The sequence below is a fragment of the Sorex fumeus genome, unplaced genomic scaffold (genome assembly GCF_029834395.1).
Source record: "Sorex fumeus unplaced genomic scaffold, SorFum_2.1 ptg000054l, whole genome shotgun sequence".
NCBI lineage: Eukaryota > Metazoa > Chordata > Mammalia > Eulipotyphla > Soricidae > Sorex > Sorex fumeus.
In genome coordinates, this window is record NW_026606111.1 from 35400923 (window position 1) to 35420380 (window position 19458).

Here is a 19458-nt window from a genome sequence, read left to right on the forward strand (position 1 = left end):
GTATAATGACCTCATGAAGTTGCCACAAATGTCCATCAAATAGGTCAACTGAATATATGATGCAATCATATAAATTCATCAACCTAGAGTTGAGAAAAGGAATGAGAGCTTTCAGCATAAGAATGATGGGATTTTCCCAAAAGGGTTGTCACAAGGTGGCAGCTACATAGCAGCCCCAAGGGAAGCATCATGGAACATGCAACTCCAGAGACTTATCCCCCTTGGAAGACGATGAAGAAAGATTCTATTTCATCAGGTGAAGAGATAGTGAAGATGATAAAAATGAATTTGTGGAGGGTGACATGGGTGGTGAGGGATGTGTTTGTCCCTCCACACAGAGATAGATAGATAGATAGATAGATAGATAGATAGATAGATAGATGTGGGGGCTGGAGAAACTCAGAGCAATCTGGCCAGGAAGAGGTAATGAGGTTGCCTATCAGAAAAAGAAGAGGAAGCCAAAGAGGAATCTGAAGAAAGCAGCAATGAGAAAGATGCATCTGTAGCACTAGGTCAGAGGATGCAAGGAAAAGACAGGTGGAAAACAATCCTGCTTCATTAATGACATAAGATCCAAATCATCATTCTATCTCAAAGTACACAGAAGAGAAGATGTAGCTGAAAAGACATGTTTTTTTGTTTGTTAATTTTTTTTAAGGATTGGAGTACACCTAGCTATGCTCAGGGATGGAACTGGGTCTGACGCATGCAATTTTAACAGCTGTAATATCGTCCCATCCCCTAAGAAGACAAGTTTAAATAATTGATCACAGAAGATCTAGAAAAATCTGAAGAAATGGGACCAGGAATATAGTTCAAAAAAGACTGGAATGTATGCTTTCTATGTGGGAAGCCTCCAATGTCCCTAAGTGCAGAGTTTGTAGCAATACCTGAGGCACCTCTGAGTGTGACCACTCCAAACAAAAAAGAGAAGAAGAGGGAGTATGGTGCTGCCAGCAGGTCGACCTGTACCTGCAGGGCGAATGCATCATCCACTTGATGGTGACTTCAGACTTTCTGATACCCCCACAGTGCCGCTGGGTTATGTCTAGACCCCAACGACTTGGGACCAAATTTACCAAGAAATTAAACAGCCAAAAGTTAAGTATGTGGGAGTCACACCCACAAACCACCTCTAGCTCAGCTATACAAGCTCATTCAGAGACCCATAGATAAATCTTGGAGAAGATCAAAAGCCACAGTTAATTTCGGACCCGCACATGGTTGAACAGATGGGTAAATTGGAGGGAGTGGGTTGGCCTGGTGGCCCGCCCAAGCAGAGCCCCCAGCAGCTGCTTGTTTCCTCAATCCAAAATCGCCACTATATCCCCAGCCTGACTCCACTGTCTCAGGATGGACCTCACCAAGATATAATCTGCTGAAAATTCAGGTATTGTGACTGAAATCTCGAGTCTTTCTCAGAGTTGGGGTGTACTACCTCCCCCACTTCCATCTGGAGTAGGCGGAGTGACCACACCTGCTCAGTGTCTGGTACGTGCTAAGATGGCGCCCAGAGGCAAATTGTGACATGACAGGCTGTCCCTCCCCATGTCCCCGCCTGCCCAGCAGACTGGCTGTTATGCCCATAATTTGACTCTGGGCACCATCTTAGCACACCAACAGCCCTTGCCCAGAGATACAGCAGCAAGTCCCAGAAGACACCACAATGCCAGGGATCTCTCTGGGCCCCATACTGGGCAATTTCACCAGAGCACCCCAGACATGAAGCAGGTGTACTCTTCCCGTCTACTCCAGATGACCAAGAGCTTCCACAAACAAGCCCTACCCCTTTCCGTAAGCGGGTTCCGGGACTAAATCTCCAGGACACATGATGGCCCAATCATTTGCAATCTAGAAATTCACATTTATAATTGTGGCCATGAGAGCTCTCATGATATTCAAAATGAGCAATGGAAAATAAATTATCTAGCATCGGCCCCTGGCAGGTAGGCTTGAATAGTGGTGGGAAATTTCGAACAAAACATAATGCCCAAAATTAGAGAGAGTATTGAGGAAATTGCCATAGAGGCAGGGTGAGGACTGGAATGTGGGTGTTTGAAAATGCACACTGGTGGAGGGATGGGTGTTTCATCATTGTATGGCTGAATCGCAAATGTGAAAGCTTTGTAACTCTATCTTATGGTGATACAATTAAAAAAAGTAATGTGGAGTTCATGCCCAATTCAATCAGCTTAATCAATGGCTGAACAAATAGTAGTACTCCTACGTTATTACAGAAAAAAGAGAGAGAAGAAGGAAGGGAGGAAGGAAGGAAGGGAGGGAGGGAGGAAGGAAGGAAAGAAGGAAGGAAGGGAGGGAGGAAGGGAGGGAGGGAGGGAGGGAGGGAGGGAGGGAGGGAAGGAAGGAAAGAAGGAAGGAAGGAGGAAGGAGATATAAATAGAGAAAGGGAGGGGAGAATCAGAGACAGAGAAAACTAAAGCAAGAGGATTATTTTGATGGTGAAGACTAGGTGCTTACAGAAGCTGAGAGTATATTCATCCCTGGTAATCAAAGCCAGAGAATCTGTAGCAAGATTTTGTTCTGATGTTAAGTAAGCTGTTTCTCATTAACTCCTCTCAGGTAAAAACCAGAGATCTTGTCTTCAGAGATCAGAATTCACACAATTTTTGATGCCATGCAGCTTCAGCTGTGATCAGAGTGAGGCACTTTGCTCCAGAAAATAAAATTCTTGTGGTGTCAAAAATGGCAGCTCAGATAGAGAAGGGAGCACCAAATAAAGTGTGTTGGGAAGATCCTCCCAGGATGGAAGATGCATGCTGAAAGTAGACTATAGACTAAACATGATTGCCACTCAATTCCTCTTTTGCAAACCACAGCACCCAAAAGAAGACAGAGAGAACAAAAGGGAATGCCCTGCCACAGAGGCAGGGTGGGATGGGGGATTGGGGGGTGGGAGGGATACTGGGTGTGGTGGTGGTGGGGAATGGGCACTGGTAGAGGAATGGGTACTAGATCATTGTATAACTGAAACCCAAGCACAAAATTTTGTTTAAGTCTACAACTGTACCTCATGGTGTTTCACTAATAAAAATTTTTAAAAAATGAAGTATTTTTAAAAAATAAACTATTTTTAAGACATAAAAAATTAGTAGTTTATATTTTTCACTTATTAATATATTAATATTAGCATCAAAGAAGCATGAGTTTGGTGCTGAGTTAATACAAGACTTAAGCTAAGTATAATAATTATTATTGTAATACTCAGTGTTTTTGATTTGTGGTACAAATTATGAGGCATATTTGAAAATTTTTTTATGTTTTGAAATAATTTGAAATAATTTATCTTTTTTTCACCATGGAGGGTTTTGTAAACATTGGAACATATTGAAAGAATAAGTGAGAGTAGAGTTTAACATTTTTCAATAAAAAGTTTATCCATATGTTCTTAATTAGATTAGAAAAGAAAAATTTGTATTATTGGATAAAAGTGTACAAAACTTGAAAATAGTGGATTACTTTTTGCTAAAGTAAAAAGTTTTCACTATTTTTCTAAGAATCATTGATTTTAAAAAAAATCATTTGCTTTTGGGCTAGAGTCATAGCACAGTGGTAGGGCATTTGCCTTGCACACAGCCAACATGGCCAACCGGAGTTCAATTCCTCCGCCCCTCTCGGAGAGCCCGGCAAGCTACCGAGAGTATCTCGCCCGCACGGCAGAGCCTGGCAAGCTCCCCGTGACGTATTCTATATGCCAAACACAGTAACAGCAAAGTCTCCAATGGAGACGTTACTGGGCCCACTCGAGCAAATCGATGAACAATGGGAGGACAAGTGACAGTGACAGTGACAGTGACCATTTGCTTTTAAACTATATATCTTCACTGTTTCTAACTGATGCTCAGTAGCTCTGTAACATTGTCCTGTTTTTCATCCATTTGCTCGAGTGACACCAGTAACGTCTCCATTGTGAGATTTGTTTCTGGTTTTTGGCTTATCAATACTTCACAGGTAGCTTGCCAGGCTCTGCTGTGCGGGTGGGATACTCTCGGTAGCTTGCTGGGCTCTCCAAGAGGGACGGAGGAATTGAACCCAGGTAGACTGCGTTCAAGGCAAACTCCCTACCCGCTGTGCTATTGCTCCAGCCCAGAAACATCAGTATTAGTATGTATTATGAAGTAATTCTAAAAGTGTTTCGGGGTCTTAATTCTAGTTATAAATGTAAAAATATTATTGACCACCAGGTGGCAGAAGTATCTTCAACTTGTTCTTCAAGCTCCTGCTACCGGAGGGACTTGATTGTTGAGAATTCTGTCCTAGCTCTCATCTAACTCACAGTGTGTTTTCTGCATCATGAATATATATGCTTTAAATATTTTTAGCTTTTTTTAGAATTGCAGATTCTAATTATATACTATTTTCAAACCTCAAAGGAAAAAGTGAGCCTAGTATAGTAGTTTTATCAAGGTGAAGGCTGAGTTACCAGATAGTTACATTATAGGCCTGAAACCAAATGATTAGCCTAATGTCTCACACACACCCACAATCCTGTGTAAAAGTGAATCAAACAGACATTCTGCAATACATTAGTGATTTCCATTAAAAATATATGTAGTTTTCAGGCATTGCATAATGTATCCATTTTCTTCTGTCTCGAGACAATTAAAACTGATGTTTATTTTAAAGCAATTGTGCTTATTAATGCAGTCGGTTCATATATAATAATGTACTTTAGAGTCTACCTAAATTAGTGTCAATAAATTTGCTAGTTGATGATAACAATTTTGCTCTTATCATCTGTACTTCAACAAACACTATTAGGTTAATTAAATGTAAACTATTAAAATAACATTAAAATGACATAAAATTAACCCATATTCTCACAACCTGAACAAATAAATTTTCCCTTTCTCTATGTATTCTTCTGGCTTTAATTCACATTTTTTTTTACTTTTTAGGTCACACCCAGCGTTGCTCAGGGGTTATTCCTGGTTCTGCACTCAGGAAATACTCTTGGCAGTGCTTGGGGGACCATATGGGATGCTGGGGATCGAACCCAGGTTGGCCACATGCAAGGCAAACGCCCTACCCTCTGTGCTATCACTCCGGCCCCCTTTAATTCACTTTTAACAAGAGTCCCTATGACCTTTACATTTTTTACTATCATTTCTATTTTATAGGTCTATATTTAAATATGATGTCCTAATATTTTATTTTAAATATGTTTTAATTAATGTGCATATCCTAATATTTGTCAAAATGTGTGTTCTTTTTTAATTTTTTGTTTTTTAAGATTTTTTTTATTTAATCACTGTGAGCTACAGTTACAAAGCTTTCCTTTTTTTTTAATTTTTATTAGCGAAACACCATGAGATACAGTTGTAGACTTACAAATTTTTGTGCTTGGGTTTCAGTTATACAATGATTAAGTATCCATCTCTCCACCAGTGCCCATTCTCCACCACCACTAATCCCAGTATCCCTCCCACCTACCAACCCCCCATCCCACCCTGCCTCTGTGGCAGGGCATTCCCTTTTGTTCTCTCTGTCTCCTTTTGGGTGTTGTGGTTTGCAAAAGAGGCATTGAGTGGCAATCATGTTCTGTCTATAGTCTACTTTCAGCATGCTTCTCCCATCCTGGGCAGATCTTCCCAACACTCTTTATTTGGTGCTCCCTTCTCTATCTGAGCTCCTTTTTCCCCTAGCATGTGCAGCTGGCCTCCGAGTCATAGAGTAAACCTCCTGATACTTATCTCGGTTGCTCTTGGTGTTAGTCTCCTATTTTGTTACTTTATGTTCCCCAGATGAATGCAATCTTTCTATGTCTGTCCCTCTCTTTCTGACTCATTTCGTTCAGCATGATACTTTCCATATAGTACCACTTGCATGTAAATTTTATGACTTCATCTTTTCTAACAGCTACATAGTACTCCATTGTGTAGATGTACCAAAGTTTCTTTAACCAGTCGTCTGTTCTCGGGCACTCAGGTTTTGTCCAGATTCTGGCTATTGTAAAGAGTGCTGCAATGAATACATAAGTGCAGATGTCACTTCGACTATACATTTTTGCCTCTCTGGGATATATTCCCAGGAGTGGTATTGCCAGGTCAAATGGGAGATCAATTTCTAATTTTTGGAGAATCGTCCATACTGTTTTCCAAAAGGGCTGAATCAGTCGGCATTCCCACTAGCAGTGAAGGAGGGTCCCTTTCTCTCCACATTCACGCCAGCATCGGTTGCTTTTGTTCTTTTGGATGTGGGCCAGTCTCTGTGGTGTGAGATGATATCTCATTGTTGTTTTGATCTGCATTTCCCTGATGATTAATGATGGAGAGCATTTTCTCATGTGCCTTTTAGCCATTCGGATTTCTTCTTTGAGAAAGTTTCTGTTCATTTCGTTGCCCCATTTTTTTATGGAGTTGGAAATTTTCTTCTTGTGGAGTTCATCCAGTACTTTATATATCCTTGATATCAACCCCTTGTCAGATGGGTATTGGGCTAATATCCTTTCCTATTCTGTAGACTCTCTTTGTGTTTTGGTCACTGTATCTTTTGAGGTGCAGAAGTTTCTTAGTTTAAGATAGTTCCATTGGTCTATCTTTGTTTTCACTTGCATGGCCAATGGCATGACGTCTTTGAAGATACCATTAGCTTCAATGTCATGGAGGGTTTTGCCAACTTTTTCTTTAGTGTACCTTATGGATTCCGGTCTGATGTTGAGGTCTTTAATCCATTTTGAACTTACTTTTGTACATGGTGTTAGGCAGAGATCTGAGCCCATTTTTTTTTTTGCATGTAGCTGTGCAGTTTTGCCAGCACAATTTGTTAAGGAGAATTTCCTTACTCCACTTCACATTTTTTGCTCCTTTATCAAAGATTAGATAATCATATGTTTGAGGGGAGATGTCAGTATATTCAACCCTGTTCCATTGGTCTGCAGCTCTGCCTTTGTTCCAGTACCATGCTGTTTTAATTATTACTGCTTTGTAGTAGAGCTTGAAGTTAGGGAGGTTGATTCCTCCCATTTTCTTTTTCCCAAGAGTTGCTTTAGCTATTCGTGGGGGCTTATTATTCCATATGAATTTCAGGAGTGTTTGCTCCATTTCTTTGAACAACGTCATGGGTATCCTTATAGGGATCGCATTGATTTTGTACAATGCATTGGGAAGTATTGCCATTTTGACAATGTTAATTCTCCCGATCCATGAGCAGCGGATATCTTTCCATTTTCTCGCGTCCTCTTTTATTTCCTGAAGTAGCATTTAGTTACAAAGTTTTCATGTTTGAGTTTCAGTCATACAATAATCGAACATCCATCAAAACATGTGTTCTAAATTTGATTCCTAACAATTGTTAGGATCAAGGTGTGTGTGTGTGTGTGTGTGTGTGTGTGTGTGTGTGTGTGTGTACCAATAATTTTGCTCTGGGAAACTTATTGAAGGAGGTATTTTTTAAACCTGAGTATCTGAGACTGGAGAGAAATTGTACAGCAGTTAGAAAGCTGATTTGCATATGGCTGACCTGGGTTTGAATCCTGGAACTACTTTAGGTACCTGAGCATTTTGGAAATGATCCTGAGTGCAGAGCAGTAGTATTCCCTGAGCTTTTCAAATGTGGCAAAAAAATCAAAAGAAACAACCAAACAAAACCAAACAAACCTGAATTTCTGGTAATAATATACATTTCCTCTTTTTTCTTTTTGCATTTTTAAATATTGTTTAAATAATTCACATGATTCACATGGAGCCTATTTGAGGTATAAGTTTTAAATACACTATATCTCCCCCTCAAATAACATTAGGTTTTCTGGGATTATTTCACTGAATGTTTACATAGAAGTATATTTGCTGGAATTAAGAAATCAACTTCATTTACATTTGTGTGGGTGTGAATATTACAACATTTTGTTATTGCTGTTTTGTCTTTGGAAGAACTAGTTCCTCTTGGCACTTCTTATTTATGTTTAGAATATTCTTTATTTTTCTTTAATATTATAAGGCATATATTTCTTTCTTTCTTTCTGTTTGTTTTATTGGTTTGGGGCCACACCTGGCAGTGCTTGAGGCTTACTCTTGGCTCAGCACTCAGAGATCACTCCTCGCAAACTTAGGGGACCATATATGGTGCTGGGTATCAAATCAGGTCAGCTGTGTGCAAGGCAAATGCCCTACCCTTTGTATTATGACTCTGGCCCCATAAGACATCTTTTCATTGGTATAGCACTAAATCATAGCGTGAACTGGTGATTTAATGCGATTTTTATTTAAATGTACAACCAGAACTGGTTTATGCTTAATCACTTGATCACTTGACATTCCATTACTCATTGATTTGCTCCAGCAGGCGCCAGCAATGTCTCCATTCATCCCTGTCAAGCACTAATGAAGCCCAATGGCGTCTGCTCGTTCTAGGAACATGAAAAGCCTCAAACCGATCAGTCAGGGTCATGACAAAGAAGTTTGAACATCTCATAGATGGGCAGCCACGTGATCTTTTGACATCCTGTAGAATCCAGTTGGTAGGCTCTAGTCCAGCGGTCATCTCCAAATCTCATTATGTGTCTGGACCATCTCATTTTTGACACCTTGGCAAACAAGACAGTGTCCCTGATTCTTCACCATCGACAGATGTTGGAACTCCGGATTCTTTCTCTCATTTGAGTGAAGTGTGATACTCCAAGCATAGCTCTTTTGATTTCTCTTTGGGAGACCTGAATAGCATTCTCATCCTGTTTTTGTAGGGCCCAGGTCTCTGAGGCTTATGTTAATGCAGGAAGAACAGTGGAACTGAAGAGATGTGCCCGGAACCAAAGGCTCTTCGTCCTCTTAGTTATTTCTTCAATGTTCTTGAAGGCGTTTCAAGCTGCTCTCTTCCTCCTGTGCAACTCAGGTGCCAGGTCATTCATCATGTTGACTTCTCAACCTAGATACACATAACTGTTGCATTTGGAGATGCTCGTCTCATTAAGAGTGAATGGAACATTAGGAATGAGACCATTTATCATAAACATTGTCTTTGTGAGATTCAGCTGTAGTCCAACCTTTCCACACTCATGGTCAAAGTCAGCCAGCATTTGTGCCTCTTGACTGATGTTTCGTGTTGTAAGAACGATGTCATCAGCAAAGCGGAGGTAGTGCAGTTGCTGACCATTTATCTTCACTCCCATTCCTCCCCATTCTAATCATCGCATGACATTCTCGTGAATGGCACTGAAGTTTCCGTGAAATGGTATCACCCTGCCGAAACCCTCTCTTGACGTCAATGATCACTGCCCTGTAGAATGGTGAGATCCTGGTAGTGAATCTGCAATACAGCTCATGAAGGATCCTGATGTGTTGAGTTTGAACGCCCTGTTTGGCTAGGGCCTCGATGACCGCTTCAGTCTCAACAGAATCAAAGGCCTTCTTTAATCAATGAACGTTAGACAGAGCGGCATCTTGAACTCCCGAGAAACCTCAATGAACTTGGTTATCATGTGGATATGGTCGATTGTGCTAAATCTTTTTCAGAAACCAGCTTGCTCACATGGTTGTCCTTCATCTAGTGTTCTGCCAATCCTATTCAGGATGACTCTAGTGAACAGCTTGTAGAAGACAGACAATAGGCAGATCAGGCAATAGTTGCCAATGTCATAGGTGTGTCCCTTCTTGTACAGTAGTACAGTCCTGCTGGTTTTCCATTGGGATGGAACCTTGCATTCAGACAGGTAGAGTGTGAAGAGCCGAGCCAGTGTATTGATGAGTACTGATGGCAGGTTCTTCGGGTGTTCGTGTCTGACCTTTCCTGGGCCGGATGCTGTTCGCTTCTTTACCGATGAAGTAGAGTGTTAGATTTCGGAAGGGAGAACTTTGGGACTGACATATCCATCCTGCGGAATTTGGTATGTGGGCAGGTGGACATGGCTATTGAAGATCCGAGTAGAAGTCATGGGTAATCTTCTCCATTGTCCTTCTGGAAGATGTGATAGATCCATCAGAACATCGGAGGGCAGTCATCTTGGTCTTGTAGTTGGTGAAGGACAAGCGGGCATTATGAATGCTTTTCCCAACTTCTATCACATTTCTCAGTACTGCTGCTCTCTTGTCTTTGAGGTCTTCCTTTATCGCTTCTCTGCACTGCTTTGTGAGCTCGCATGCTTGCTTGCAGTTGCCTGAGGCTTGCGCCAAGCCACGTTGGCAAATGAGCTCAAGAGTTTTTGAAGACAGGCATCTTTTTGTGTCTACCTCTCTCTCGGCATTCTTCGCACAATCATGGAGGTGCTGACCCAGTCTATCATATTCCTCGTCAATGTTGTCAACAATGGCATCCTCCCATGTTGCCGCAATAGTCCAAAGAGCTCCCAGTTGGTGGTCGTTCTGGGAATTCTCTTTTTAAACTTTGCAGCCCCTTCTCCCCACTCTGTGAAGTAGAATTTTGCACGAAGGAGACGTGGTCCGATCCCATTTGGAATTTTGGGACAACAGTGACATCGGTTAGGCAAGACCATTGATTGAATATGATGTGGTCGATTTCACTGTGGAACCGTCCACTGGGAGACTCCAATATCCAACGTTTAGATTTGGCCTTCTGGAACTGTGAGTTATCATGGATGGTCTTGGTCGACATGATGAACTCAGACAGTCTCTCACCCTGTTCCTTCTATTCTATGCCATGGGTCCCGATGTGGAGTTCTTCAGCTATCTTCACAGTCCTATCTTGGCATTAAAATCACCAACAATGATCTTGTAGAAGGTGTGGTCTTCTTGATAGTGCTTCTCCAGCTCCATGTAGAACTTCTCAATTTCTCCTTCATCATAATTGGATGTTGGTGTGTAGACAACAAAGATAGAAACTGCCAACAGCGAGTCACATCTATTCAACTGTAATCGTCTGATTCGGGTTGTTTGGCATTCGAATTAAATCAATGTTTATGGCCAAGTTCGTGTTGACAAGGACACCGACACCACTGACGCCTCTTTTGTCGCATGGTCTGAGGAACAGTTCTTCTCCAGTGTCAAAAATGGCATGAAGTGATTGATGCCTTCTTGTCTCGGTCAGACCAATGATGTGGTACTTGATCTTTCGTGCTTGCACCATCAGGTCCTCGTGGATGCATCCAATGCCAGCGTATGTGCATTGAAAGTACAGATAGTCATTTTTGTCTTTCTTTGTTGTGGCAGCCTAGGTCGGCCCTGAGATTTTATCAGCCTCTCCTTCCTCATCCTTCCTCAGCCATGTGGGTGGAACACTCTCGGTAGCTTGTCAGGCTCTCTGAAAGGGATAGAGGCTTTAAGGCGGTCTCTAGTCATCCTTGTAGGTGTTCCCATTGTTCAAACCATATTTCAACACAATCAAATATGGTACGGTAATCTTGTATTTAGTGTTTTATGATGTGTCGTGTGGCCACTTGTTGTAATAAAATTCTAACAATAATGAAAGATAGAGGGTGAAATTGTACTCTGTCGTGACTTTTATTTATTTATTTTTGGACCTCTCAAGAAGTGCCTAGGTGGCGTAGGCCTTTTAAATCCAGCAATGCATGTGACTTGGTTATAGTCTAAGACCTGTCTGGTTCTAGGAATTGAACTTAGGGCCTAATGTATGCAGGAATTAACTCTGGTTCCTGAGTTCTGCATTTTTGGGGAAACTAGAACATTAGACGTTTTCCTTTCAATCTTTATATGTATTTTATAAATGAAAAATTATACTATTTTGCAACTGTTTTTTATCACTAGATATGAATGGCCATCTTTCAGTAGACTCATAAACTTAACCTCACTTTTTTAATTGCTGAGCAGTTTTCTATTAACCAATATATAGTTTATTTAAGAAATTCTTTAGGGACAACTCAATTGAGTTTAGTTTCTTGTTATTTACTGTTGGAGTACAAGGAGCTTAGGTCTATCAGGTTGCACCCATCACAGTGCTCCCGAGTCATTTCCATTACATTGTTTGTCTGTAACTACTTCTTTGTGCTCTCTTCCCCAACCAATTTGTAAGGTCGGATCCTTCTAGGACACTGAACTTGTACTGTAAGTTAATATTGCCTTTCTCCTCTCCTTATGTCTTTTGAATAGTTTACTTTGATGCAATGTCCTTTTTGTATAGATACAAGAAGACAATATTATGCTTTGTAATTTAGGATTTAATTGGCTTTGAATATTATTCACTCCCGGCATCTGCTTTCTCAACTTAAGCCTCAGTTGCCCTCACTTCCTAGCACGCCAAGGGCACAGTCCCAACGAGGGACTGGATGGAACCAGGGCAAGCTGGTAAATTATGTGCTACCCTGGCATCAAGATGGGCCAGCCAAGGTGCCACGATTCTTAACTATAGGTTAAGAGTTTGATCATAGGCAAATGCTGTCATGATACAAAAGTAACGACGAGACTAGGACCCTGCTAGGAATAGGAAAGACTATCTGGCCTGAGCACTGTAGTCTGAGATCGAGATGGCCCTAGGAGAACAATTCTATAAGATTAAAGTATTTCTTACTGTGTTCATACAAAATGATTTATATTATGTATACTTATATGTTGGTTGGACAAGGAGAGGAGAAACACACCCAGGGAATTCCATTCTAGGGTGGGTTGATCTGCTAAATGAGAATCTGCCCTAGAAGTGGCTTTCCCATGTGTCCTGACTTGGATGAGGCTGAACATTTCTCCCCTTCAAAATGCCTTTAGTAAATAATTTCGGTATATTGTAAGAAGCAGTTTCCCTTTTCTCACAGAAATCTCAGGTGCTAGCCAGGCCCAATCTTTGGGATGTAGATTCCAGGCTCTAGACAGGCTAGTCTTTGGGATGCAAAGCTCAGATACTTGTCTTTGGGATGTAGATTCCAAGTTTGAGCAGACTGGTCTTTGGGATGCAAATCCAAGTGCTTATAGCTTGTGAAAGTGCTTGTGAAAGGTTTCAGTCTTGGTTTTGTATCTTCTTTCAGGAGGCCAAGATTACTGGCCTGCAGATATAAAGAAACAATGTATGTTTTGCTGCCTCAATGTTCTTTCTGTAACTCCTTTTGATGACATCACTGTGTTGCGCTCTTTAGAGGTACCATGATCTATTTAAGGAGACTTTCAGGGTTCTAGAGGGAACACGTGCTTTAAAGAACCTGGGAAGACCAGGGTGATGTGCTGAGAGAACCGAAGAGACAGGTCTGAGAGAATGGGGACAGAAGCTGAGAGAAATTGCTTGAGAGATCCTAGAGAGCACGTGCTTGAGAAACCCTGGGGCCTCCATGACTTACATTTCTTTCATGTAATAAATTGCTACTAAGACCAACCAGCCTGGCCCTTGTTTTCTTTCTTCGCCTGCGCATCGCTATCGAGCTCCCTGGAGTGGGGAAACGGCCTGAGACTACCAAACGTGGGCGGCGGGAGAGATAGGCCGCTGTCAATCCTTTCGCCATCCCTTTTGTGTTTATACATCTCTCTTTTTGTGTTTACACAATTTACAAGAGGCTGGAGTGATAGCACAATGGGTAGGGCGTTTGCCTTGCATGCGGCAGACCTGGACGATTCCTCCATCCCTCTTGCAGAGCACAGCAAGCTACTGATAGTATCCCACCCTCATGGCAGAGCGTGGCAAGCTCCCCAGGGTATACAAAAACAGTAACAACAAGTCTCACAATGGAGGCGTTACTGGCACCCGCTCCAGCAAGTGGATGAACAGGATGGCAGTGTTACAGTGCTACAGTGCTATTATTTACAAGAATTGCTATACCTTTTGCATTAAGAATTCATATTTGAAGTCTAAGTTCTTAGCTGGATAGTCGCTAACTTGGTCTGTTCCTTCAATTGTAATATATATTTACATATGTATATATGTACATATATCTCAATAAATTACTCTATAAAGAAAATTGTTCCAAACTATACTTCTATCTATAGTGTATAATGACTCATACTTTCAAACTAGTAACTTTAACATATTTTGAAGGTCTAAGAAAATCTGTCTCTTTTGTTTGGGTAAACACTGCTAGGTACCTTTTGTCTTGTTCTGGTTTTGATTGATTTACTGGAGAAACTAGTTTTAATTTTAACCTGATATTTTGACTTGGATGTCTGTAAGATATTTACTATGCCTTATTAAAAGTTTGAAGAATTTTCTGTCAAAGATACAAAATTTAGTGTTCATATACAATTCTAGAATTCTTTTTTGTTTTTGCCTTTTAGTCTACATATATTTATATGGTCTGCTAATATGTTGAAATTTATATCAATTTGGTCATCAAAGAGCTAAGCACCTTCAAGGAAGGTATTTAATTTTACTTTTCCTTAATTTCCTCCTTTGTGAGCGTTACTGTACTCACAAGATTGTTGTGAAAACAAATTATAACAGTGATGAGTGTAGTAATAATATTTTGAGTAGTGATTTATAGCCTTCAAAGCACCTTGATTGCAGTATGTCTTTGTTCTTTTTTTTCCTTAATAGCCTTGTATGGTAGACAAGGCAAGGCTTTGGATCTTTTGTTTTGTTTTTGCCATAAAGGAATTATGGTTAAGGGCATGGTTAAGAATTTGTTATAATATCCATAAATACTTTCTTTAAGAGTTAAAAGTACAGAGATAATATCAGGAACAAAGTATTTCTTCTTCTAAATTCTTTAAGAATGGTTACTATGAGGAAAAGAAGGGTTTGTGACCCATACTCTCCATCTGCTTTCTCCAACAGAGCTCTTTGTGTATAGTTACACAGAAAATTGAGTGACCCCAAATAAGAGCATGTGTGTGTGTGATTTATAAACATATACATGTATAAGACACTCATTGTTTTTTCAGATAGAAAGTCATGTAACCAATGTCCAGCCCATTGAAATTAGGACAGTCAAATTTCTCCTTCCCTGGGAGCCTGGGATATAAGTTTAACTTATAACTTCTGTTTGCTCAGATTCCACTAGAATGTCGTTTCACTGATCTGGAGCCTTGCAAAACTCATTCTTGGTGATTTGAACACTTGGTTATTCAGCTGAGTCTTAGAGGAGAGGAAAGAAATGACTATTTTTCATGTGTCTTAGGAAAGCAATTTATTTTATGAAGGTTAAGTAAATCTGTACATACATGTGAAAGAGAAAGAAAATGCTAGCATTATCAAGAATATAGACTAATGTTTTTAAACTGGCTTATACTTTTTTTTTAAATCTACTGATCTAATAAATCCATTTTTGTATATTATCTTCTATTTTCTTTTTCAAAAACAGAAGAAATATCAAATCTTAAGGTTCATTATAAACAGGATGACAAGTAATTTTTTCTCTTAAGTTTGAAACAGATTGATAATAAATCTTTGTATTAGTATATTTTCAAATAAAGCATAATTCCAGTACAATATGTACGTCTCACTTTGAGATTAAAGACTTATAGTAATTTGATCATTTTCTATAAGTATTAATTCACTTACCAAGAAAGGAAACCTGTGAAAAGTATCTGAACTTTTGCTTTATTGGCAGGGAGTAAATATGTAAAGAGACAGATGCTTTTTAAGTTTAGAGGATTCTAACCTAAGGAAATAGTTATTCTTTAAATAAGTGATTATTTATATTAAATAAGTGCTAACAAAATGGATAATAGCCCTGTCCTGAAAGAATTCACATTTTAATAGAATTTTAGATTTGGAAGGAAATTTTTTTGGGGGGGAGGTAGTAGTGCTTTGAATTGTAGCTAGTAGTTTGGAGTGTTCCAGAAAGATAAAGGGGTAAGGAAGATATCAAGTCAAAGAAAAGAGTTCTCATTCCTAGCATGAAACAGCATGGTGTAGTTGGAGACAATTGTTAGCAATTTATTATTCTCCAAATGTGTTGCACCAGACAGGAATAGGTTGAAATTAACTGAATTTAAAGAGCCTGGCTGAAAGAAAGATGGAAATTTGGATTTATTGTGGCCTTTACAGCAGTGAAATAATAGAGAAACTTTAAGCAAAAAAATGTCTCTTTAAAATGAGTAGGTTTATCAAACCTCTTCTATGTTCAGAATAAAAATGCTGCAAGGCTAGAGTCAAAATAGGAGGCAATTATAACAATCTATGAAATGATGAAGATGACTTAAATTTTAAAAAGTAAAATGATCAAAACTATTTGAGGGAAAAATAATTAAAAGGATAAAGGTCATGAAAAGGTTTTGTTTTGTTACCTCACCCAGTAGAGCGCTAAGTCAGGGGGTCACTTGGGTAATGTGTGGGAGGGATTGAGCTCAGATCTCCCTCATATAAGCAAGTTTGTGCTCAGTCACTTGAACTGTCCATCCCATAACAAAGTATGGAGAAAATATGGGACTTAGAAAATAAGAGACAGATGATGCATTAAGGACATAAAAGAATGAGCAGAGTGGTTGGGGTAATATTACTGTGGTTAAAGTTGCATGCTCCAAGCCCAATTTGAGCGCCAGCACTGCATGGTTCCAAAGAATTTCCAGGCTCAAGCCCCAAGAACAGAATTGTAAGTATCCCCAAGCACTGCCCAGTGTGGCCCTTAGTGATGATCCCTTAGTGGAGTAAGGGATCACTACTATGAATCTCAGGGTCTTAAGTAACCCCCAAATAGTATGATACTGAAAAATAGAAAGCAAGAGGAGAAAGAGGAGGATGGAGTTAGAAGGAAATGATGGACTCAATTTTAGGCATCTTGTCTTTGAAGAGTTAGAGGGATGAAGTAGAAAATTGATTATAGAGTCACTTTGTGCATTGATGTGATTCTAGGAGTTATTTAGTCAACATTAGGATATGGGATGGATGGTAGTATAGTGAAAGAGTGCTAAAAGAAAAGATCTGAAGGATAAGATGGAAATCTGGGTAATACCCACATTTATTTATTTATTTATTACCTAAACTTGAGATAGTTTTCATTTATTTATTTATTTTTAATTTTTATTAGTGAAACACCATGAGGTACAGTTGTAGACTTACAAATTTTTGTGCTTGGGTTTCAGTTGTACAATGATCAAGTACCCATCCCTCCACCAGTGCCCATTTTCCACCACCACGAGTCCCAGTATCCCTCCCACCCCCCAACCCCCCATCCTACCCTGCCTCTGTGGCAGGGCATTCCCTTTTGTTCTCTCTCTCTCCTTTTGGGTGTTGTGGTTTTCAAAAGAGGCATTAAGTGGCAATCATGTTTGGTCTATAGTCTACTTTCAGCATGCTTCTCCCATCCTGGGAGGATCCTCCCAACACTCTTTATTTGGTGCTCCCTTCTCTATCTGAGCTCCCTTTTCCCCTAGCATATGTGGCTGGCGCCCAAGCCATGGAGCAAAATTCCTGAATACCCACATTTAAAAGAAAGTTAAATAAATCCCTGGTGACCAAAATGAAATGACTATGGATGTAAGAGTAGAACCAAGAGACTCTTGGCATTGATTGGAGAATTCTGAAGACAATAGTTTCTTTTTTTTAAACCACGGAAAGACTAAAGAGGGGAAACTTCTCTGAGGAGGAGTTATAGCAGAAATGCCTTTAAGATTCAAGAGATGCCCGGAGATATAAGTCAGTGATAGAGTTCACACACATTGAGATTCCATTTTTTATCCCTAACATTTCTTCTCCAAAGAGATTTAAGTAGACAAACACTTTTAGTGTATTTTGAATTTGCTAGATTAAAAAGTCATGGGTAACTATTCTGTGAACTAGTTCAGTAGAGAAGTGCAATGAGGAGCCCAGTATCAATGGGCTTAGAGCTAATAGACCATTAGTCACTAAGAATGCCATCCCCTGAAACATCTGGTTATTCAAAGGAGAAAGGGCGTGATGAATAAACAGCATTAGTGGCAATATTATTTTGCATATTACTGTTTAAAAAGCTTGGGAACAATGTGATAAATGGCATCCAGATCCTGAGAAAGGTATGTTTTTTAAGGTAGAAAAATTTAACCATTCTTTTGTGTTTGTGTGTGTGTGAGGGGGTGGTACACTCCGTGATGTTTGAGGTTACTCCAAGCTCTGTACTTGGAGTTTGCTCCAGAAAACACTCACAGCCCTAATCAATTCCTTGAGCTCAGAAGCTTGTATTCATATGCACTTGTGACACATACTAAATTACTTCAGGGAATTTATCTCTACTGTTTTTCTACTCTATATCTGTCTTTTCCTTATATTCTAAATTGTCTTTCAATAAAACAAACTAAACTCCTCTACCTTATTCTTCAATAATTTCAATCCAATTATCGTTTCATTATAGTTTGAATATACATATATATTCTTCTTTTAGTTCACTGGTAAAATCTTTTTTTAAAAATTTTTGTTTATTGAATCACTGTGATAAAAGTTACATATCTTTCTTCCAGTTTAAGTCTCGGTCATACAATGATCAAACACCCATCCCTTCACCAGTGCCCATTTTCCACCACCAGGAACCCCAATATCTCCTCCATCTCACCCTTCCCCCTGCCTGTATGGCAGAAGATTTCCACTTTACTCTCTCTCCACTTTGATCACATTCAATATTACGACAAAAGACCCACCACTATTATTTGGAATTTTCCCCAACAATCAGACCTGCCTAAAAGGCATCATTAGATAATTTGTTTTCTGTTGCTGATTATGAAGAGCATATGATATTGCATAGCCACGATAGCATTCACACGATTTTGGATTTCTGATATTTTAGTAATAAGTCTGGAGGGATTTCTACCAAAAGCCATTGGGTTCTGAGATTGATCTGTGTGCCTCTGGGATCATGGTCACTCAGGAGCTGGAGGAACTGTTCATCGGGTGGCAACTCGGGGCCTCATCAGAGTGAGGAGAAGGGCCAGCTCCACCCCCCATCGCATGAGGCCCCACATGCCTTGTCACTGCAGTCTCATATCTGGCACTACTAAGACCTTAATCCTTTCTCAATTCTATTACATCTTCTACCTTATGAGCGGAGCAATAGCGCAACAAGTAGAGTGTTTGCTTGCATGTGGCCTACTCGGGTTCAGTTCCTCCGTCCCTCACACAGAGAGCCCAGCAAGCTACCGAGAGTATCCCGCCCACACGGCAGAGCCTGGCAAGCTCTCTTTGGCATATTCCATATGCCAAAAACAGTAACAACAAGTCTCACAATGGAGACGTTACTGGTGTCCACTCGAGCAAATTGATGAACAACGGGAGGACAGTGCTACAGTGCTACCTTATGTCAGATTGATCTTCCTATAACTGAACTGCTTCCCTTCTTCCACACACTTTGGTGGTCATCCTATGACCACAAACTAAAAACTTATGCTCCCTTTCAGTCATGACCTAACCTCTTTATAGGAAGGAAGACTTGTCTCCAATGACAGAAAATCACTATTGTTTACTGAAAAAAAAAACTCTAGAAATTTTTAGCTGCTGTCCCTGCTTTTGTTCCTTTTTCTGGAACACTCTTCTATACTTTGGTTAACTCCTGATCATCTGTAACTTCACCTAAGTATTTGTTCTTCACTTAGCCTTCTTTGAATCTATTCCATCATTTCCCACATAAAGTAATTTCTTGTTCAATAAATTGTTACTCGTACATCTACACAATAAAGTCTTAGACTTTTCCATAATAAATTAAAAGTATTCCAT